This window comes from Equus caballus, chromosome 7 (genome assembly GCF_041296265.1).
Source record: "Equus caballus isolate H_3958 breed thoroughbred chromosome 7, TB-T2T, whole genome shotgun sequence".
Taxonomy (NCBI): Eukaryota; Metazoa; Chordata; class Mammalia; order Perissodactyla; family Equidae; genus Equus; species Equus caballus.
The window spans coordinates 35,483,591-35,506,604 of NC_091690.1; the positions used below are offsets into that span (position 1 = coordinate 35,483,591).

General features: G+C 48.0%; 2 long non-coding RNA genes across 2 annotated transcripts in view; both read right to left on the reverse strand.

Moving 5' to 3' along the window:
- Nucleotides 1-14,434: 14,434 nt before the first annotated feature.
- Nucleotides 14,435-15,758, reverse strand: LOC138925119 (uncharacterized). The gene is made up of 2 exons (XR_011440894.1): nucleotides 14,979-15,758; nucleotides 14,435-14,711 (listed from the first exon to the last, which is right to left on the reverse strand). It is a non-coding gene; the product is annotated as an uncharacterized lncRNA (long non-coding RNA).
- Nucleotides 15,759-18,779: 3,021 nt separating this feature from the next.
- The window catches only part of LOC111774249 (uncharacterized), a 73,624-nt gene continuing 69,389 nt past the window's right edge, over nucleotides 18,780-23,014 (reverse strand). Inside the window, exon 6 of the long non-coding RNA XR_002809124.2 lies at nucleotides 18,780-19,277. This is a non-coding gene — a long non-coding RNA (uncharacterized lncRNA). The remainder of the gene's footprint in view (nucleotides 19,278-23,014) is intronic.

A 23,014-nucleotide genomic window follows, 5' to 3' on the forward strand; every position in this document is an offset into this window, starting at 1 on the left:
CCTAAGGCTGCCAGCTTTCACCTCTTTAGTTCTGGGCTTGGCAGTAATGAGGCGAAGGGCCAGGACTTTTAACTGGCTGGGTCAAAAAGGTTTCCTTATTAGACAAACAGTGGGAGGGGGTAGGGGATGCATTCGAGTCTCAGCTTAGAACGCGGAACTTCCAGAAAAGAGGCAGAACCGGAGGCCTGTTCTACAGTCTGCTTCACACCCAGCCCACCACTGAGCCCCTGGGCCCTTGACCTCTGTCGCCTCCCCACTCCTGCCATCTTCAGCACAGCTTGAAGGGGAACTTGAAGAAGTGTCAAGTGGGCCAGAAGAGGGCCCAGAGAGACATGAAGTGACAAACAGGTGGCCAGGGGAGGGGCCTGTGTGGAGGCTGGTTCTTGACCTGTAGGTCAGGGCGTGGGATAGGTCAACTTGAAGAGGGCAGCCCTCAGCCAGTGGGCAGACAGGTCCGTGGGAGGGAGGGGTCCCTTTCTCCTGGGTGGTGGCAGAAGGCTCAGTGTGCAGCTGCTGTGTCCCAGCCCTGGCCCCAGGGGTCTGAGGCCCCACACCTTGCTGAGTGTTCTCCAAAGCTGTCTGTCAACCTGCGCTCTGCAGCGACCTCAGGCTTACGAAGTGGTGCACCAGGGCCAATGGAGGTGGGGAAAGGGATGGCCCAAGCTGAGTGAGGGGTCCCCATACTCTCACCCACACATCTCAACCAGAGCAGCTTCTTTTTATCTTCTTGATACGTCTCCCATGTAAGATTTTAGCTGAAGAACCAATCACAGGGCCTAGAAAGTTTGAAAAGCCCTGGCCTGAGGAATAAGAAGATGCCCTGGAAGGGAGATTCATGCATCTCTTTTTTCATGACAATATTTCTGCATAGTTGGCATCCAAATAGAATTCATTAAATGGATGCTTACTAAACACCTTATTTATATGCCCGCTAGTTCCACGGGAGACTTGAGGCAGCTCACCAAGGGATACATATAATGAAGTAGAGGTAAATACCAATGGGAATAGATTACCAGGACCAGAGAAAACATATATAAAGTGAAGTCAAGACTGGGGAAGAGAAGCACACATACGCAGGGGATAAAGTTCTATATATTCGCTGTCACTGGACTCCAGATTGGCTTCTGAGCCTCCTGTGAGGCAGGGAAGGGGCGGGGAGAGAGCTGGTATCTAATTCTCTTCTTCGGAATGGAAGAAGTACACCAACTTCCCAGGTTAGGCAAAGTTTTTTTCCCCCTCTGAAAAAATTCTCAGAAGAAGTTTCTCGCGATGAACTTCATATAGGAACTGCTGAGTAATGCTATTGGTGTTTTTAGCTGGCTTCCTAAGGTAATTGACTCCTGTGGCTGAATCTGGGGTTAGTCAACAAAAACTAAAGGCATTAACATTAAAATGCAACTCAGTAAAAACAGGGTGGTGAAGATACAGGGTAAAACAGCCCAAAAGAATGGTCTGGTGTTGTTTTAATTTTTTCCAAGTGTAGCCTATCTGTCTTAGTTTAGGTTCCCCCAGAGATAAACCTTAAGAAAAGGATCCAAAAGCAAGTCGCTTGTTTGAAATCTGATTTCAGTAAACACCGATAGGGTAGTGGGCAAGTGAGACAGGGAAGGAAAAGAAGCCCCCCAAAAAGGTGCCTTATCAGGCTAGTTACTACTAAGGGAATTAGAGCTGACCCCATTGGGTAGTGGAGTATGAAACAGCCTGAGTTACTCTACCTGAGGAGGTGGGAGCTGGGGCATTTATATACCTACTGCCATCAGTCATTGGTTGAAGGCTGCGCCTGGGGAGCGTTCATTCCCTGGTACTTCTAGCCTGCCAGGCACGTGGGCAGAGCAGGCCCCAGCTGGCAGAAAAATCCTCAGGCAAAGAGATGCAGGTGCTGGCATCAGAATGTGGGCCGGTGGGCCCTGAAATGGTACTGGCCAAGGAGGTGTGGGCAGGGTGCTGACAGCATCTGCTACACCATCCAGCCTGGGGAACACAGAGTGACACCCTAGCAGTAACAGTGCATATTCTCCTGGCTCTTGCTCAGACTTGCTGATGCGGGACTTCCAGTCCTCTAAAAATCTTCTCATAATTATTCCTAGGAGAACCCAAGGAGTGTCTCGCAAGCACTCACAAATCAGTTCAGTCAACTGGGCATCCACTGGGCACTACCAGCTCTGCTGGGAACAGCTCATACCAAGTCCAGGTCCGCTGCCTTTTCTGCTGGACCCCGGCAACACCACAGGTAGTACCGGGGCTGTCCAGTATCATGGCCTATGCTGGACTTCACACTCTTTTCCTTAGGGTTCAGAGTGAGATGGAGCTCTCAGAAGTCCTCAGAATATCACACTGTGTTCTCGACTGAAGAAGAGAAGATGCCTTTCTCTCCACTTAGATTCTTTTCTGTCAGAGGTCCACTAAGGCAATGCAGTCTTGTGTCCTGATATCAACCTAGAGTTGAATGAAGACAACTCTTTTGATTTTTACATGAAGCTACCCCTTTTCCTTCTGTATGCCCAGACAAGGCAGGGACAAGCCCAAAGAATATCGTACACGGGATTATTCCTCCCCTCCGACAAGCTGTATTCAGAAATACACATACAAAGAAACCCTCTCTTCCTCTTCAACAGCAAGCTTTGTTACTGGATCAAACCTGTCTTCCTCTCTTTTCCCTTGGAATTATTTCCTGGGCGGCTCCTTGGTCCTTCATGCAAATAGACTTCTGGAGGACTTGCCCCACCAGTTTGCCAGATTTGCTTAGACATGCCTCAAACTGCAATGGTAGATAGACCTTAGACCAGAACTGGGACCTGCTTCAAAAATTAGAAATTTTAAAATTCAGAGAAATGAATATTTGTATTCTTCAGATAATTTTTCATAAAATTGTCACCTTTGATAGGGGCCAGATGGCAGATAGTTCAATATTATATTCCATAAAGAGACCCTGGGATGCTGACATTCTTTGTTGACAAATGAAAATAGACCCATATGTCTGGAAACCAGTTGAGCAGGTAATAATTTTGATACTGTTTTTCAGGTGTCTAACCAGGACTCTCACCTCTGTGGAGGGTTGTTCCACCTCAGCCCAGAGGAAGGCTGGAGGGGTACCCACAAGTAAAGACAGAATTTTTCCTAAGGAACTCATCTCAGTTTGTGATAGTCCGTGAACAAGTGGTCAATTAGTTTCCCAAAGTTCTATATTATAGAGTGCTTTTCTATTTTTCCCACCAAAGCATCCTTCGTGGCAAAAGCACGTGTGCTGCGATCTTCACTATTTAAGTGCTGTTGTCTGAGTCCTTGCAGTTTCTGAGGCTCTGTAGGGAAGAGAAATGTCATCATAATGTGAAAATATTTTTTAATGAATGGACCACTTATGTAATTAGCCTCCATCTTAACCCTAGCATTCATCTCTACATTCTCCTCCTTGCATCAGCATCATTGTCCGTTAGTCTTCGCCTGGTGGTCTAAGTGGTAGATGTGGTGAATATTTGACAAAACAATACAAAGATGATGGCAAATTTTGAATGCAATGCAGGATTTCATGAAGTCAATGAAAGTGGTGTTAGATTAACTCCTGAAATTCGCGCAAAGCCCTTAGAAAATGACAGATCGCTAACAATTGCAGAGAAAATTGAGAAAGCTGTTAACTCGATAGGTGCTCTGAAAGAGAAGTTTTGAATAAAGAAGGTTTGACTCCCTTGAGGACACTGACAGGCCTTGTGAACATTTTTGCAAAGGTGCCCTTCTTTAAATCACACTGAGAGCAACAAAAGGGAAAGCAAAGGGATGTATCCTGCCTCAGGTTTGGCATATTGCAGCATGCCAGAATCTTCCCCCAAACATTTGTTTGTTAAAGAAATACTGCATGGTTGCAATTATAACTTACATTTTGTTAAACCTAGGGTAATTGGACTTATTTTTCGTATTTTTTGGTATAATTTTCAATAAAAATTCTAATCTACACTTTTTCCCCCTACTATTTACTGTGAAATATTTGGTCCCCATTTTAAGTGGGTTCCCTTTAAGTGACCATTTTCCAGGATCAATCGCTCTCCAATAATGAGAAATTTCTGTGTCGGCTGAGGAGTCTGAGACAGGTACCTGAAGTAGCCTGTCACTAGCATGAAATCCTCTAAAGTTTCACATTTTACCTTGAAATTTCATAAAAATGCTCTTTATACTCTATAATATATTTCTCATACATTACTTATCATTTAAATTACTCACGTTTCACTATAAGTCTTTAATAAGAAGGATACTCTTAGAAAATGAGCCATATTTAGCCTGTGGCTTTATGCACCCCTGAGGCCTGTTGCATATTTCCCTCAGGATATCTGAACTCCATTTGGAAAGCCTGGCATAAAGAACAATCAAAATTACTTGGCCCTTGACAATGTCCAGAGGGGAGTGTTGCCTGCCAGTCAACTACTATACCCAATCAGAGAAAAGTCTCAAAAATATCCCCTTAGATTATGTAGCTTGGAGCAACGGTCTGATCACTCTACGAGGAAAATTAATTGTGAATGTATTCTTAAATTCCTACACCGATTAACCTGATTTATGGGGTTATCCCATGTGAGGAAATTCAGTTTTGGGGACTGTATCTGCCACAGAGGATAACTGTGTCTTAGAAGGACAGTCACTCTTGTAGCATGGTGAGATGCCAGGCCCTGGTCCCCTCAGTATCCTCCTGGATCATGTCAAACAGAAGGCTTGGCGCGTCTCCATTTAGAGGACTCCTTCTCTTCCTATTTCTAAAGTGAGACTATCCATCTAGAGATAATCCTAGAGCAGATTATTAGCGTACATGTTTTTTTAATTTAAAAGGTTGGGAGGACAAAAGAGAAAAAGAGAAACAGAAAAGGAATCAGAATGGTGTTCTGGTTTAGAATGTCCTAAATTGTTCTTTGCTTCGATTCCTGTGGACTTTGATTCTCATGGTAGTACCAAAACCCAGGATTTATATGAACATCCACAACTGGAGATCTCTACTGTTCTCACGGGGTCCGTTTCCTGTCCACTGAGTCAAGGCCGATGAAAGGCTAGTGAAAACCTCGAACGATCTGACGTCGGTTTTGACGGATCCCTTCACCACCACAGAGAGTAGATCAGGGGTCAGTGTGGAGGCAGCGGCTGTGCTTGAAAACCCCGATTGTTCCCCATGTAAAATCTCAGCCTCGGAAACACAAAACTACAGTTTGCTAAGAAAATGTGCACAATAGTATTAAATACGGTTTATTTCATTTTATTTCTGTAACAGAAAGGATATTCCATACCATCAAATGCAGGGTGTAAAAAGCTGAGGATGATGAAAGCTGAAAAAAACCTGTAGGGTCTCCCTTCAGTCAGAGGAGACTGTCAGAGCCCCGGGTACCCACGTGGGAGCTGAACCTTGGGCTGCACTCCAGTTTCTCTCCAGAGCCTGCCCGAGAACGCTGGTATTTGAAGAAGACAGGCTAAAGGGCATGCTGGCCGCTCATACTGTAAACCCAATCCAGGGTTCATGTTTAAGGGGGTCTGGTTTAATGGAAAGGGAATGAGCTTTATGGTGATTCCACCACGTTCTGGCTGTGTGGCCTTGGTAAAATCCTTTACCCTTTCTGTTTTCTCATTTGTAAAAAGAGAATAATAGCACTTACCTTACAGGCTGTCATGAGGATTAGAAAAAATGCCTTTAAATGCCAGCCTTGTTTTTGATAAGAGCGTGGTAAAAGAAACTATCATTTTGATCACCAGAAGATTACATTTCTAGACTTCAGTTCCCAGCGAAATGCCTTCATTAAATAATGTCAGCAGTTTTTGTCGAGGATTGTCGTAAGACGTTAGCATAAGAATTCTACAGCTCTGGAAAAACTCTAGTTGGAGATATTGTTCGTTGTGTTCATTCAGAATCCCCGGTGATACTTTGCTTGGATATGACAAATTGCTTTGAATTTAGCATCAGAAAAAGTTTTTCTATTTTTGTTTGCTTTTTATCAATAAGAATCACAGTGTTTTCAATTTTGTTTAGTTGCCAGGAAGCCCAGAAGTAAAGTAAATGCAATATAAGTCTTTGTTTTCCTCTTCCTCCCTCTATGGTGTTTCGTCTATTTTTATTTTAAGCCTTATCTTATATGTGTATTTTACCATTACTATTACTTTCATCCTACTGCTACTTCTACAAAGCATTTGGACAGTGACAGTGTCGCATTTTACCTGAGCCCTGTGATCCCAGAAAATAGTGAAGGTTAAGAAAGCCCCCATCCTTTGTGTTTCAGAAGAAAGCTTACTGCAAAGAACCACCTTCCCCATAGACTAAGGTGAGACTCCACGATGCACCCTTGTTTACCCGTGACAAGGCCAGACACAGGCCCTCAGGACATCCTTTCTTTGCTTCATAATTTATTCTCTGGACTGCTTGTCCCCACTGATCAATCAGAACAAAATGCCTGTTAATCAGACTTTGGTGAAGCTTCTCTCCTGCCTCCAGGGCCCTGAACTTTGGACCACCCTTCAACCAGCGTACGTACGCTGTCCTGAGACTGGGCTGGCCTCAGGGTAAAACATTCTCTGATCTATTCTGCCTTTATGCTGCCCTTTCATCCATCCCACTTTCCCTATGTGGTTCTTTCCAGCCTTGTTTACTCCTCTCTGTAAGAGAAAGTCCCTTTTTGCTGAACTCTGAAGATGCTTGCTGATCTCATGGTCAAAGATGCTCTGCCTATTGCAGTAGTCCCTTCCCATGCCCCTAACCTTGCAATAATCCTTTCTGAATAAAAGTCTATCCTTACTAAGCCTGGATTTGTTTTTTATCTGAAAATAGTAATTTTCCATATACATACATATGTATGTATACGTATATAAAATCTCATTTAAATTTCATAATAACCCTATAATAAGGTCAATATTCTTACTATCGGCTTCAATTTACTTGTGAGAAAACAGAATCTCAAGAAATAACTTGCATTGCAACAAGTGAAGCAGAGATCTGAAGCCAGATTTTCTGTCTTTAAATCCTGTGACCCTTGCTACAGCATCACTACCCTTTTCTGGAAATGGACCAGGTACAAACAGATGGTGTGCACAGAATGAGGGAGCATGTTTTCCTCTGGTCTTCCTGGGTGCTTGTGCTGCCCAGGTGTGATTACTCACATGCACTGGAAGGGTTGCTGTCTGTGTGTTTGTTTCCCCAGGAACATGCACCTGTTCCGGTAATTAAGAACATTCTGCCTGTCAAGACGAGGGACAATCCCACATGAAGCATTTAGTGCAGAGACCTGACTGGAGTTCAATCTATACACATGAGCGTCTTCACTGGGCGCTATGTTGGATGCGTTACTGAAGTCATATTTGCCTAGTTCCAAATGAGTTTGAGGTCCAATTTAGTCATTTCATTTAATCTTTCAACAACTTAATGAGGCAGCTGATTATCTCCATTGTCCAGATGAGAAAAGCAGGGGCAAGCCTTTGCTGGACTGTCTGTGGTTCCAATAAGAATAGTTACTGTATATCAGAGACAAAGAACACTGTGAGTTATGCTCTGTTATTGCAATTTTTGGAGGAAGAAATCAGAGAAATTAAATAATTTAGATAATTTATCCAAAAGACAGCAGAGCCCAGTCTTTTCTGGACCCTTCTGAACTCTCCTTCTTCTTCTTTTCCTCCTCTTCCTGCTCTCCTTTATCTTGTTTTTCATCTAAAGCAAAATTTTTCTTGCACGTAGTTTAAAGATAGGCTTGATGAGACGTACGACAGGCCCCTGCCGCTGCCAAGTCCTCCTCCTCAGGGGTAACCTCTGCAACTCTTTCTAACTGATTCTTTACCTTCATATTGTAAATAGCAAGCTTATGTTACTACTTCAAATTTTTCAGTGTTAGGCATTTCTTAAATTTCCCTAACGTAGGCGTTGCTTTATTCCCCATTGTGGAAGAGGAGGATTTCTCTCTTCCCCCAAACTTCCCTGCCATCGCCACGCGTCCGCACACGTATTTCCCACCCCACTCAGCCTGCCCTTTCCCCAGTATAGTTAGATCACAATTTTCGTTAGATCAATATTCAACATTTACCTTATCATGAGTATATAAGCACCTTTCACAGCCAAGTCATAAGTATATAATGATTATTTTCCTTTTTCTGCTAAATTTTCCTCCTGGAATTAAAAATCCTTTTGGTTTTGTTTATTTATTTGTTTAGTTTTCTACATATTTGTGACTAATTGAGTCCCAAACTCTCCCCAAATTGAGTGAACGCCTCTCAATCGTCTCAAATGCTGAAACCACTTAGGTGTTTTATCCATCTCATCCTCCTGAAGAGGTGGGTCCTGGAGCTTCTGTCTGGGCCCGTCTGGACTGGGTGCTCCCTAGGCCTGCTGCGAGCTGCTGACTAGGGATCTCCCGGCACTATCGAATCGGGACTTCCCTCTTCTCTCATACAGGGTCCTCTTTTTCCAGGCTGCCATGTCTTCTTTCTTGATTTACTTGCCTATTTTTGGTGGAGCATATTTTCATGGTAGCTTCCTGAGACAGAGTGCATGGAGACACAATGTGGAGACTGCATATCTAAGAACGTCTTCATTCTACCCACACGGCATTGGGGGTGTAGGTGAGTAGAGAATGTGGGTTGGAAGCAGTTGCCTTTCTCCACTGTCTTCTGGCTTCCAGTGCAGTTGGGAGGTTTACTGCCATTCTGACTCCTTTGTATGAAAAATGTTTATTCTCTCCGGAAACTTGTGGGATCCTCTCTTTGTCCCTACTATGCTGAAATTTCATGATGATGTACCTTTCTCTCTTTTTTTTTTTTCCACTGCTTTTTCTGGGCATTCAGTGGGCTCTCCCAATCTAGAAATTCCTGTCTTTAAGACTGGGGAAATCTTCCTGAATTCTCCTTTTGATTACTTTCAACCTTCATTTTTTGCTTTTAGAATTCCTATAATTTAGGTATCAGCTCTCTTGAATACATCATCTAATCTTCTCCTTAACTTTGTTCTCTACCTTCTGAATAATTTCCTCAACTTGTTTTTCAATCATGTATTGATTTTTTTTTTTTTTTGAGGAAGATTAGCGCTGAGCTAACATCTGCTGCCAATCCTCCTCTTTTTGCTGAGGAAGACTGGCCCTGAGCTAACATCCGTGCCCATCTTCCTCTACTTTATATGTGGGACTCCTGCCACAGCATGGCTTGCCAAGCAGTGCGTAGGTCCACATCTGGGATCCGAACCAGCGAACCCCAGGCCACCGAAACAGAGCGTGCAAACTTAACCGCTGTACCACGGGGCCAGCCCCATGTATTGATTTTTTAAAAATTTCCCCTATCACCTTTGATTTCCAGTAGCTCTTTTTTGTTCCCTGAGGATTCCTTTTTTTTTTTTTTTTTTTTACAGCATCTCATTCTTGTCTTTTAGATGCAATATCACATCTAAGTATATGAGTTTTCTTCTCCCTGAATGTTCTCTGTTTTCTCCAAGATTTTTTGTCTTGTATTTGTTTGTTTGTCTGGGCCCTTGCTTTTCCTGTTAGAAGCTTTCTTCAAACGTCCAGCGCTTCTTGGCTGGCTGCTCACGACAGAGAACTAAAAAGCTGTACAGCCACGCTTATCAGTGTATGGGAGGGCTCGGCAACTCTAGGTGTCACTGTAGGGTGATCCGGCTGGGCCATTCCCTTGGGAAACTCCTGGTGTCATTTGATCAAGTTCCCTGGGAAATGTTGTCTGATCACTTGTCTGGAGGGTGTAAGCCTGGCTTCCACCCCTCGGGGAGGAAGGCCGGCGCTCTCAACATTCGGTGCGTAAACTTGCACTCAAGTCCCATGTTTTCATGTACCTCGTGCATGACAACCCTGGGCTAGAAACTATCTGTTTTACCTCCTCTGGAGAGAGAGGCCTCTGCTCTAGAAAGGTCTAGTTGTTGCTGGGAATAGGAGCATGCGGTAGGGGAGAGGATCTGGGTCTACCTGCTCTCTGAGCAAACTTTCAACCAATCTTGTCAGTGCTAACTTTGCGCCTTCCTTTTCTAGAAGTATCTTATATCACTGATTCCTGAGTCTTTTGGGGTTCTGAGATATAACTTGGGGCATTCATGTCTGAGCTGGGATTTAACTTTCACAGGCCTGCTTAGACAGTTTCCACTTATTAATATGGTATTTATTAAATGTGCTTTCAAGCCTCCAGAATTTCGCTGCTGTTGTCTCATTTTATATTTGTGGGTTTACACATTTTCTTTTTAAAATTATTTTTGTTTTAGTGGGGTTTCAGGAAGAGTAAAGTTAAATAATGTGGGGGTTTTTGTTTTTTGTTTTTCGTGAGGAAGATTAGCCCTGTTGCCAATCTTTCTCTTTTTGCTTGAGGAAGCTTGTTGCTGAGCTAACAACTGTGCCAATCCTCCTCCATTTTATGTGGGACGCCGCAACAGCATGGCTTGATGAGCGCTGCTAGGATCCAAACCAGCGAACCCCAGGCCACCTCAGTGGAGCATGCAAACTTAACCACTACACCACTGGGCCAGCCCCTAAAGAATGTGTTTAATCTGCCATCTTTATCCAGAAGTTCAAGCCTGTGCTTGAACGTGAAATCCACTGTTCTATACTGCCTGTCAAAAACAGCCATAGTGATAATAATAATAAACAATTGTTAAGCTTCTATGATCTGTCACCTACTATTTTAAGCACATGCACACCAACTGTCCACGAGCCGGGGTCACTGTGGAAGCTTGGTGGCCACCTTTGGGGCCTTCCCTCCCCCCACCCCAGGGAAGCCTGAGTGAGGACTTGTACAACAGTTCAGGGGTAAGGGTACTGCGTTCTGGAATGACTTGGGTTCAAATTTTGGCTTCACTTCTACTAGCTATGGAACGAACTTCTCTCTGCCTCAGTGTCCACATCTGTAAAACGGAGCTGCTAAACAGTCCCCATCTGCCTTCAGTGCTGCTGTGCAGGTTATATAATACAATGCACATCCAGCTCCCAGCAGTGTCTAGCAAATGGTAAGCATTTAGAAAAACAAAAAACTCACCAGGATAGAGAACAGAAGGACCTCCCCACAGGAAGTCGTGTGTGTGTGCGTGTGTGTGTGTGTGTGTGCGCGTGCATGCACAGGGGTAAGTGTGATTTTGGCAACACTGTCCTGGAGGCAGACCTGGGGTGTGGGAGGAAGCTGATGTTGTGAGGCCCCAGGAACCACCCTGGAACGTCCAAGTCTACACAAGTGTCCCCCTGCCCTATGATTTGACATTTCTCTGTGTCTCTCCCTGGCTCTGCCTTTCTTTTTCTTCTTCTTCTTTTCTTTTTTTTTTTTTTTTGAGGAAGATTAGCCCTGAGCTAACATCTGCTGCCAATCCTCCTCTTTTTGTTGAGGAAGACTGGCCCTGAGCCAACATCCGTGCCCATCTTCCTCTGCTTTATATGTGGTACGCCTGCCACAGCATGGCTTACCAACCGGTGCCATGTCCGCACCCAGGATGTGAACCAGCGAACTCCAGGCTGCCAAAGCAGAGCACGTGAACTTAACTGCTGCGTCACCAGGCTGGCCCCTCTGCCTCTCTTCTTGACTATACAGCTCTCCATGTCCCAATCCCTCTATTAATATCTTACTGTCTCTAAGCATATTTGCTAATTTAACCCACATAGAAACCCTATAAGGAAAGCATTTTTATCTCCCTTTGCAAATAAGGAAACTGAGGCACAGAGAGGAGCCATGCCCGAAGTCACATGGTTGCAACCAGGACTCAAAAGAGGAGATGAGACGTGGGACCTGTGCTCTTCACCCACTCTGGCCTCGTTCTTCCCCAGGGTCTCACTTGTCTGTCTTTAGGATCATCCTCTCTTCCACCACCAAACATACTGACTCTTTTGTTTTCATTCTCGTTAGATTTTTTTCCTTCTAGTGAGCCCTTCTCACGCACAAACCTCTTTTCTCATCCCTTTGCCTTGTTCCTTGCTCCCAATGGGGTTTTCAAACATGTCTTGGACTAGAGCCCGGTATGTAGGCATGGAGCCCTGATGGGGCTGCAGGAAGTCCTCCTCAGAGTACAGTTCAGAAACTGCCATCCTGGAGCAACAGCCTCACCCACCTTACGGGGGAGACAACCAAAGAAGCTCCAGGTCACACAGGGCACACACGGCAGAGCCCTGGCCCTTGCTGCTTCCTCCAGCCCGTTTCCACCATGAGTGGGAACCTCAAAATTTTCCCTTCATTTATGACCTGAGGTGGTCTGACTGCAGAGCTCGCGCCTCTGTCATGCCAGCCTTTATCAGGTTCAGTGTTTGCCTGTCTTGCCCCATCTTACATGCTTGCACCTGCTTAAGACCACTGCATATTCTTTTTTTTTTCTGGAAGATTGGCCCTGAGCTAACATCTGTTGCCAATCTTCTCTTTTTTTTTCTCCCCAAGGTCTCAGTACATAGTTGTATATCCTAGTTGTAGGTCATCCTTGTCCTTCTATGTGGGATGCCACCACAGCGTGGCCTGATGGGCAGTGCCAGGTCCAGCACCCAGGATCAGAACCAGTGAACCCCGGGCCTCTGAAGTGGAGCGCGTGCACTTAACCACTCGGCCATGGGGCAGGCCCCAGACCACTGCATATTCTCTGGTGATCGTGTATCCACCACCTGGAGACTGAGAAAAGAGCTCTTTGCAGGGAGAGCTCTTGCACAGACCCTCTGCCCTCCTCTTCTTTGGGAATAACTGGTCTGTGGTGGAAGCCAGAACTGCTGCCTTCTCTCTCAGTAAATGCCTTCTCCTATTTAAGCTCCCCAGCGGTGTCCTCTCCCCAGCCACTTCCTGTTCTTTGGTGGGTTCTGTTGCTTCCCCTCCTTGCCTGTAGGAATGAGGCACAGAGGAGCAGGAAAGGGACCCCTTACCTCTACTGTGGCCTGAGCTTCACCTGCACCACGTCATTCATTCCTCACTCTAATCCTCATTTTATATTATGAGAAACTGAAACCCAGAAAGTTTGGCAAGACACTTGTCATAAGTGCTATAAGGTCACCCAGCCAGAAAATGCTGGAAGGGGAATTACCTTCACATCTGATTTCAGAGCAAGTGATTCTGGATAAAGTGACAGGATCCCAGGAGTGATCAGAAGGGAAGCTTCTGGTGAGGAGCCAGACCCAGAGGGTACCCAGAAAAAGCGGAATGCTGAAAACGATAATGGAATCAAAACTCTATTAAGCTGGATGGATGCTGTAAATCTGAGTACTCCGAATTGTAGAAACATGACAGTGGGAGTGGTGCTGGGGGCTTCTACTACCATAGCTGCTTGAGCATCTGACGCCTGTTAGAGTGCCCAGATCTCCTTGCCTATCCCTAGGGTACCGGGCAGAGACTCTGGGGCTAGAAGGAGTTAGCACAGGCAATTCTGGCTGCTGAGGGGTTAGTGTCAGCGGAGCAGGAGCAAGGAGGAGGACTGGCTGAGCTGTCAGCGCTCCCCACATGGGGCAGGGCCCCATGGAGCAAACAGCTCTGGCCTCCATAAGGCAGCCGCTCCAAAGGCTGAATTGTTCGCTTTTTCTTGCTCTGGGACTCCAGGACCAGGATGAGGGATGGGGGGCATTGGGTCAGGAACCTGGTTTACATTTCAGATAGAGACTCTAATTGATTCAGACCTGAGCCTCTTCACTTCTCATTACTACTAGGGGCCACTGAGTTCCTTTCATGTTCCAGAAGATCAAGGCCTCTCCCTCTCCAGCAAGGCTTTGGCTTAACCCATTCCTGGCCCTCAGATGTCATATGCTTGAAGAGTAGGGGGTAGTGGGGAGGAGTCCACAGCATCAGCAAGACGCAGAAAGAATTGACACCCACTCCACGCCTCGTGGGCATATCCCTGCTGCCACCTAGCCTGGATTCTCCTTAAATCCCCATCACCCTCCTGTCCTGTCCCTGCAGCTGGACTGGACAGATGTTAACAGAAGTCCACCTCCTGGGCCGTTCGAAGACTGGGGGTCTAAAGACTGCTTGTTTTCCTGTGTGTGATCTTGTGCAGTCATTTCATTACTTTGTACTGTGTATTTCTTACCTATGAAATAAGAGCATTGGACCTTTTCCTTTCCATTTAAATACAAAATCAATCTATACCTTTGGTAAAAAAAAATTTTTTTTTAAAGATTGGCTCTGAGCTAACATCTGTTGCCAATCTTTTTTTTTTTTTTTCCATCTTCTCTTGAAAGCCCCCCAGTACACAGCTGTGTATTCTAGTTGTAGGTCCTTCTAGTTCTGCTATGTGGGACGCCACCTCAGCGTGGCTTGATGAGTGGTGCTAGGTTTGTGTCTGGGATCTGAACCGGCAAAACCCTGGGCCGCTGAAACAGAGTGGGCGAACTTAACCACTGGGCCACGGGGCCGGCCCTGGTAAAAATTTTTTTAAATATATATGAATATATTTTTATATATGTATAAATTTTTTAGAAATATGCATGTATATGTATTAACAGTTTGGTGTATAGCCTTTCAAACTTTTTAAAAGTACACTTAAATACACAAGTACATAAATACATAGGGTTTTATTTTGCTCTGTTTTACATAAATGAGCTAATACTATACAGATTCTTCTGAAACATGCTTTTTTTTTTTTTTTTTTTTGAGGAAGATTAGCCCTGAGCTAACTACTGCCAGTCCTCCTCTTTTTTGCTGAGGAAGCCTGGCCCTGAGCTAACATCCGTGCCCATCTTCCTCTACTTTATACGTGGAACGCCTACCACAGCATGGTGTGCCAAGCAGTGCCATGTCCGCCCCGGGGATCTGAACTGGCGAACCTCGGGCTGCCAAGAAGCAGAATGTGTGCACTTAACCGCTGTGCTACTGGGCCAGCCCCAAACATGCTTTTTTTTTACCTTAATGTATTATGGATATTTTCCATTGAGACATGTATAGTTCTACTTCAATCTTTTTAACAGCTGTGCAGGATTCCATAAGAGGTACCATAATTTATTCACCTGTTTCCATATCAGTAAACACACAGGTGTTTCTGAATGCTGTAATGAACTTGCTTTGTGGTAGACCCAACCTGGGGTGATTGCCTAGCTCACCATGCACACAGTGGCTGTGTCTGCCATATTCCTCTGCCTTGGGGAACCATTTCTCCTTCTGCATCCTTTAGCCTGTAGATCAAATATGCGCTGGGTCATCCTGTTTCCGGGGCCACCGTGACTGGTCCTAGGGTGGTGAGCACCCTCAAGCTGAACCAATGCAGAATTCTTTCCCAGGATCCCTCACACTGGATCCAGGACAGAGAAGGCCTATCTTCTTTCTGGTTAGGAAGTTGGGATGACAAAACCCCAGGAGCTACCAGAGGACCTGAGAGAATGAAACCAACACAAAGAGCAGCAGAGATAAGGGACATTTTCTCTCTCTTTTTTTTAACCAAATGTCTGGATCGTTTCTAAGGTGCCCCCCCTTCTAACATTCCGTGACTCTGGGGGAGGGATTATGGAGGGAACGCCAGGGCTCCTCCTGGGCTTGCTTTCTGCTCCATCGGTCTCCTTCCTATGAATCCTGGCTGGGAGCTTCTGAGCCCCTGGAAGATCAGGGGTCTCTCTGCCCTCTCCCCATCCTCTTTGTGTGGCTCTTCTCATTGTAGAGCGTCTCCGTATCTCCTCACTGAAACCGCACCTGTAACGAACATAAGAACTAACCTCTTTGAGGGGCAGCCTGAAAAGCCGTCATCAGTCATTTACGTCTCTGTGTAGCTTTCAGGTCTTTTCATGAGAGCAAGCCCAAGGCAGGGGGGGATAAAGCAGGCACACACTGGACACGTTCAATTAGTCAACAAACATTTAAGTGCCTCCAGTGCTCCAGGCACCGGAGATAGAAAATTCCCAAGCGCCTGGTCCCCACCTCATGGACTACTTAAGCTCCCGCCCTGACATCCTCACCATCTCCAGTCCTGCCATCCTCTGAGGCAACAGTAACATCAGCAAGCATGCCATCCAGCATCCTTAAACTTCTTGCCTCCAAAGGTTTCCACCCCCTCCCTTCCTCTTCCCATCCTGCACGAAATGAGGATCAGAGTTCTTACTTCATGGCGTTCTTCTGAAGATCACATGATCTGGTGTATGGAAGCTTGCCTTGTAAACTGTAAGGCACTGTTCCTATTCCCACTCAGGAAGAGAGGAAGCACAGGGAGGCTGGAGGAGGCAGCAGGGCAGGGGGCAGCGGATAATTGGGAGGGCAGAGAAGGGCAGGCCCGAGGACCCCACACGGACAGAACTTGCCAGTAGTACTAGATGTGGAGGGTGGGGAGGGGAGGCGAAGAGCTTTGTAATGCAGAAAGCATTCAGCCGTCAAACCTAGGAGTCAGAGCCCCAACCCCAACATTATTCATCTCCCTGGAGGGGGTGGCCTCAAGAGGTTTCTGTGATCTCTTCTGAGCAGCCAGCAGTGGCTGCCTGAGGCCTGGCAGCCTCTCCCATGGGACATCTGTCTGTCCATTCATTGATCTCTCCTAATGCTGAGGAGCAGCTCCCTTCTTCCTCCTGCCTATTTGTCAGACTTCCCGAGATGGATCGAGATGGAAAAGGAGATGTCGGCACCTGGGAACACTAGTGGGGTTAGGGGGGGATGGATCTGGACTCTCCACTCCCCCCACCACCACCTCACGGGCCACAGCAGGGCAGTGGGGGCCAGACAGCTTGGGGATGGGCGGCTCCCCCAAGGCGGGGCTGGGATATCAAAGCTGGAATCGTGGGGGCATGTCAGCCTGGCTTTGTGAGCCCGGCTCCCATCAACGCATGAAAGCCTCGCTGGACAAACTGCATTTGCTGCACTCCCAACCTGCATTCCCGATTGGTCACGGCCTGGCCCCAGCTGCATTCCTGGGCCAGAGGAGGCAGAGGGGCCTGGCCTCTTTGTTCTTCCCAAATCAGGGCTCAGAACCATGACAGGCTGATCGCATTACCGGCCGAGGTCAGCCTGGCAGGAAGGACCCCCTCCGCCCCTCCCGGCCCACCCGCTCCTTACCTGTACCCCTACGACAGGCTGCAGTGGGTCTCAGCTGGGGAAGGAAAATCTCTCAAACCCCAGCTGCGCTGCCTCCTTCCAAGGGCAGATGCTGGGAGCAGCGCCCAGGCCCTCATTCCAGCGCTTGTCCAATCTCGGGCCATCTCCAAGGGCTCGCAGCTGCTCTGGGGTGGCCCAGCTGCTCTGCTCAGGGTTGGACCCATCAGAACGCACACTGCATGCACCCGGGTGGCAGTAGAGACCTGGGCTGAGTACCAGAACAAGCTCAGCTTTCAGAGTTACCCTAGGTAGGACGCATTTCTGTCAGAAGCCCCATTTAAACCACTGCCCACTTCTCACTTAACTTCTCTGGGCCTCAGTTTCCTCATTTATAAAACTAGGATACCAGGAAGATTTTAAAAGATACTGTATGATAGGTTTCTGGCATGTTGGAGATAAATGACAAATGTTACCTTTCCTGCTCTCTTCCCCTCTGCTTGGAATGAGTGGCCGCAAGCAGAGTGTTCATGAGATGGTTACTACCCTTTCCTCCTTTCTCTGAATTCCTAGAGCCCCAAGAGTGAGGCCCAGCTATCTGGAGACAGCTATACACAAGTTATCCTGTGTTGTTCTGAATAGTTTCATATGTCAGTCTTTGTCTGCCCAACAAGCTTGTTGGCATTCCAGCAAAGACCTTTCACTTTGTTACTCAGTCAACAGATACGTGTTGAAGAGAGCTGCACGGGCCACGGGGGACTCAGCCGTGGAGAGAGCCGTCCAGGCCCCTGCTCTCAGGAGGCTCACAGCGGAGTGGGCAGACAGGCCCGATCCCGCACATGGCCAGCGGCAGTGGTTCCCCCCTGGTAGTGAGCACTATGGTGGAAAAGTGTAGGCCGTCCTGAGAATATTCAAGGGACTCTGGGGCTCTGAGTCAGTGACATTTCAGCTGAGATCTGAAATATGACAGGGAACAAGTGGGAGGGAAACAGTCCTGGCCAAGATCGTCTGTGCAGCTGTGAGAGGGGCAGGGCACGTCCCAGCCCCGCGAGGAAGCCGGGTTGTATTCCAAGTGAAATGAGAAGCCATTGTGAGGTTTCGAGCAGAGGGATGGTGTACTCCAGGGTCACTGGGTAGATAAGAGAAAGGAGGTGGGGGTGACCAGGAATGGAAAGTATGGGGATTTGTCGGGCTGCTGGAGCAGCAGTCCAGCCTGGAGGTATAATATCTCTTTTAGTCTTCACGGTTATCCTAGTTTTACAGATGAGAAAACTGAGGCCCAGAGAAGTTAAGTCATCCAGAGTCACCCAGCAGGTAAAGTAGCAGAGCCAGAATTCAAAATAGGCACGTCAAATGTCAAAGCTTGTGTTCTTGTAATAAGGAATAGGAAAGGAAGGGAGGTGGGAAGACGTCAACCCCGGGCAAAGTGGGCAGTGTTGTAAGAGGTATAGATGGGTGGCTTGGGCTTAGGGACAGTGGAGACAGAGAGAGGCAGACAGGCTGGTCGGGGCTGCTCCACAAAGCCCCGTTTGTGACTGGGGGCCTGGTTGGCTGGGAGGATGGAGCATTGGCCTGCCCTGAGTTATGCAGGAAATGTGGACATCCTTGGAAGGGCCCACCCATTGCGACTGAGGGGGTATTTTCAGAGATTGTCAGCACCGCATCGAGGACTCTTTCCTGTTCTCGTTCTCACTCCATGAATTGTTTTGAAGGATTTTTGTCTGCTAAACAAATTGAATTCATTAAATTTCTAATCAACACTGTTGCCTCATGTTTTACTAATCAGCCTACGTGGCTGTCACCCGGGCTTCTGATGGTAGGAGACAACTGCTGTTGCCACCCTGAGATGACTGACTTCTGGCCGAAGCCAGGGAACACAAGGTGCTCAGACAACCTTTTTATCCGTTTTTCCCAGTGAATTTTATTGAGCACGTATGAATAAACCACAGCCCTGCACTCAAGAAGATTTAAGTCTTATAGGAGATACAGCCAAGAAACAGCCAGTTACAACAGAGCGTGAGAACGTTATGTTCTAGGTGAGCACAGGCTCAGCTGGGAGATCCAGGAGACACCAAACACAGCCTTGGGAGCTATTCTGCACTGTTTGTGTCCCCCAAATGCACACGTTGAAGCCCTAACCCCCAGTGTGCTGGTATTTGGAGGTGGGAGGTTAACTAGGGTTAGATGAGATCGTGAGCGTGGGGCCCTCATGATGGGTTAGTGCCCTCATCAGAGGAGACACCAGGGCTGCTTGCTGTCTGTCCACGCGCATGCACCAAGGAAAGGCCACGAGAGGACACAGTGAGAAAGTGGCCATCCACAAGCCAGGAAGAAAGACTTCACCAGGAACCAAATTGGCCAGCACCCGGATCTTGGGCTTTCAGCTTCCAGAACTGTAAGAAATAAATTCCTATTGTTTAAGCCACGCAGTCTATAGTATTTGGTTATGGAAGCTCGAGCACATGAAGACAGGAGGTGTGCTGGATATGCCCCTCCTGTCGCCCCAGATCCACCCCACGCCCGTATCACCCTGCTCAGACTTGAAGGACTGCATCAGAGGGGCTCATCTTCCCTCCAGCTTCCAGTTGGGTTTTGCCAATGGGAGGCCCTGGCCCAAGGAAGTTGAGGTCTGCACCCATCTGAGGTGGCACCTTCTCACTTCCCCTGAGGGCTTTCCTGGGACATGAGGGAAGCCTCTTCCATCTCTACCCCTCCCCAGCCTAGGTCCTGTCCTCTCAGAGAGAGGCAGAAGGCTGGTGAAAAGGATGCCTTGGGAAGGAAGGGCCCATCCATCCCCAGGGCCCTCCCAGGTCTCGGTCCTTCAGGCTGAGGGGGATAGCTGCCTGAAAGATTTGGTTTCAGGAAAAACAGGCCTACCTCCTCCTGCATAGCAATCAGGCATCAGGACACCTGCCGAGGGCCCGCCCCCATCCCAACCCCCTCTGGGCCCGAGATGGGAAAGAGCTGCACCAGGTTGTGGGTCTGTCATGCTCCTCCCCTCCCTCCCGCCCCGAATCTAGTCTCTCCCCCTCCCTGTCACCTCCAATTAGACAATTCATGTTCATGCTTTTCAGAATCCAGCCTTCCCACCAGCTTAATTCAGCACCTGCCCATGCCCTCCCCCCATCCCCCAGCTTCTCAAGGCCTCTGTTTGAGATGTCACACTGACCTCACCCTGTGAGTCTTTGCGGAGAACAAACGGAGCTCATTCCTGCCTCTGGGCTTTTGCCAGGCCTGGTCCTCTTACACCCCATCAGCCTTCTGCCTCCTGACTCCTGCCGCCTCTGCAGGCCAGCTCTCTCCCCTGCCTCGAGGAGGTCCACAGCCTCTGATGCCATCAGCCGCCATCATCTGTACCCCTTGATGAGGAGTTTAACGCTACCTCGTACTGTTCCTTAAATAATGGCACTAGCTACTATTTTTTTCTGTGCCAGACACTTCACTGTGAGCCAGACTTCACAAGAACCCCATCACAGGGCTGGCCCAGTGGCGTGCTGGTGACGTTCGTGCACTCTGCTTCAGCGGCCTTGGGTCTGCAGGTTTGGATCCCAGTGTCGGACCTAGCATGCTCGTCAAGCCATTCTGTGGCGGCATCCCAAATACTATAGAGGAAGACTGGCATAGACATTGGTTCAGCGACAATCTTCCTCACACGCCCACACAAAGCCCACTGGGCAGGTATGGTGAGTACCATGTTACTGTTGAGTAACTGAGCCCTCAGGCATCTTTGCAGGCTGGGCAGTGGTAGTGGGAAGACAAAGCCAGATTCTTCTGCCTTAAGGCCCTGGCTCTCACCGCCACTCCTAGTCTTGTCTCCCCAGGAGAGTGCAAGCTCTTTGTGGACAGAGACCTTATAATGTAGTGCCCCTGCCCCTGTGTCCCATGCACTGCCTGGCAGCCTGGGCACAAACCCTACCCCAGAGGGCAGCGCTGGTTATCATTTAGTACTTAGTGCTCAGAAGCTTCTGTTGTCTTCCCTGTTCCTTCAGGACACAAGCCAAAGTCTTTTCGATGGCCTCCAAGGCCCTGTATGATCTGCTATGCACAGACACACCCCTCACCTACTCTGCTCAAATTGCACTGGCTCCTTGCTGTCCCTCAACGTCCCAAGCACGGCCCAGAGTCCCTCCGTGAGCAACTGCAAAGCCAGCCCCCAGGACTCCTTGCTCTCCGCCGGCGCTCTGTCCTCAATGTGAAGATGCCTCCCAACTATCCTGACGCAGCTTCACATGCTGTCAGAGCCGAGGGAGCTGCATCATTTCCAAAGCAGCTCAGTTCCCGACGCAGCACTGTGAGCTCACAGACCCTCTCCCAGCCCTGCTAATGGGACTTTCAGGGCCTCCAGTCTGACCCCTGCCTCTCTCTTGTACTATGTCCCCCTCCCCTTCTCCCTGACCCCCAAACACCAGGTGCCCTATCCTCTAGCTGCACTTGCCACCCCCGTGCACCAGGACCCTGCCCCACCAGGCTTTGCTTGTGTTGTCCCCTCTGCCCAAAACGTCCTCCTGATTCTTGCCTGGCCAAGTCCTCAAAGTCCTGCTCAAACCACACCTCTCTCCTGAGCTTTCCCATCCTCCCCTCAGCCCCTCCCCACCCTACCAGCAACAGTCTCTCCCTCTCCTGTTCCCCATGGATTGTTGATAACGTCTCCCCCCACCACTGCCACGGTGGCCCTTTTCTCAGCCAGCCTCAACTTATGAATACATCAGTCTCCACCTTTACCCTTGAGACCCTGCAAGGCAGAGAAAGGCTCTTGTGCCTGCTGTGCCCCATGGTGGCTGGAGCCCAATCCATGCACGCGGATTTTAAAGAATAACGTTGTGTTCTCTGAGGGGAAACCGAGGTCGAGAAGAGGAGAGAGTGGCCCCTGGTCATGAGGTGAAGTCCACAGCGGGTCTGACCCCACTAGGGCTGCCAGGAGTGCACAGGGCTCCCAGGTAGTGGCCACTTCAGAGAAACAACAAATAAACACTTAGTATAAGTGTGGGAGGCAGAACTCGAAGATGCCCTCATGACTTTCGTCTCTTGGCGTTACTCCTGAGATTAAGCTAGGCTGTGTGGCAGGAGAGAATTTATCTGGATGGGCCTAATATAATCATGAGCCCTTTAAAAGCAGAGTTTTCTCCCGCTGGTGGCGGCAGGGAAGTGGGAGACTCAAAGCATGAGAAGGGTTCCATGATTGTGAACTGGCTTGAAGATGGCAGGGACACGTGACAAGGAATGTGGACAGCCTCTAGGAGCTGAGAGCACCCCCCGGCTGACAGCCAGCAAGGACACAAGGACTTCAGTCCTATAACCACAAGGAACTGAATTTCGCCAACGACCTGCTGGAGCCGGGAGGCAGATTCATCCCCAAGTCTCCAAAAGGAACCTGGCACGGAACCTCGGGCTCAGCCCGTGAGACCCTGCGCAGAGGACCCAGATGAGCCGCGCCCGAGTTCCCACTGCAGAGCCGTGAGCCAACGCGTTTGCGTGGTTTCAGTCGCTACCTCTGTGGTCACGTCACATAGCAACAGAAAAATAATACAAGTATGTCCCAAATATCCCATGGGACATAATTCTACTAAAAAATTATTCATTGTTCATCTGTAAACCAGATCGAACTGGGCCTTCTGCATTTTTATTTGCTAAACCCAGAAACCCTAAACCCCAGGAAGGTCACAAGGACAGACCAGTTAGAGCTGGGCCAAGGAGCCACTAGAGGTTTCCCCAGGTGGCACAGAGTTCCCCAGCCGGGGAGGGGTCCACACACCCCCAACCACCGCAGCAAAAAGAGAAGGTTTCCAGCCAGCCGGCCTGACACCCAGCACACAGGTCATTACAACCGCCTTTCATGGCAGAGGATCTGACCCTCAGTTCAGTCCCCAGAGGCACCACAGAGAATTATGGGGTCTGGGCACTTCCAGGGGAAATTAATCACACCTTTACTTTCACTGCCCTCTAACTGAAACCTAAAGTTGAAGGACGCTTCAGCTAGGAATATAGGTGTTATCAGTTCCAGTGACTTTGTCACCAACAGAAATCACAAAACAGTTTTGCTGATATCACCAACTATTGTTTGTATTCATTGCTATTTTGAAATTATGATAGTTATTAGATCTTGTTATTTAATGTGTTAATAAAGAAGCAC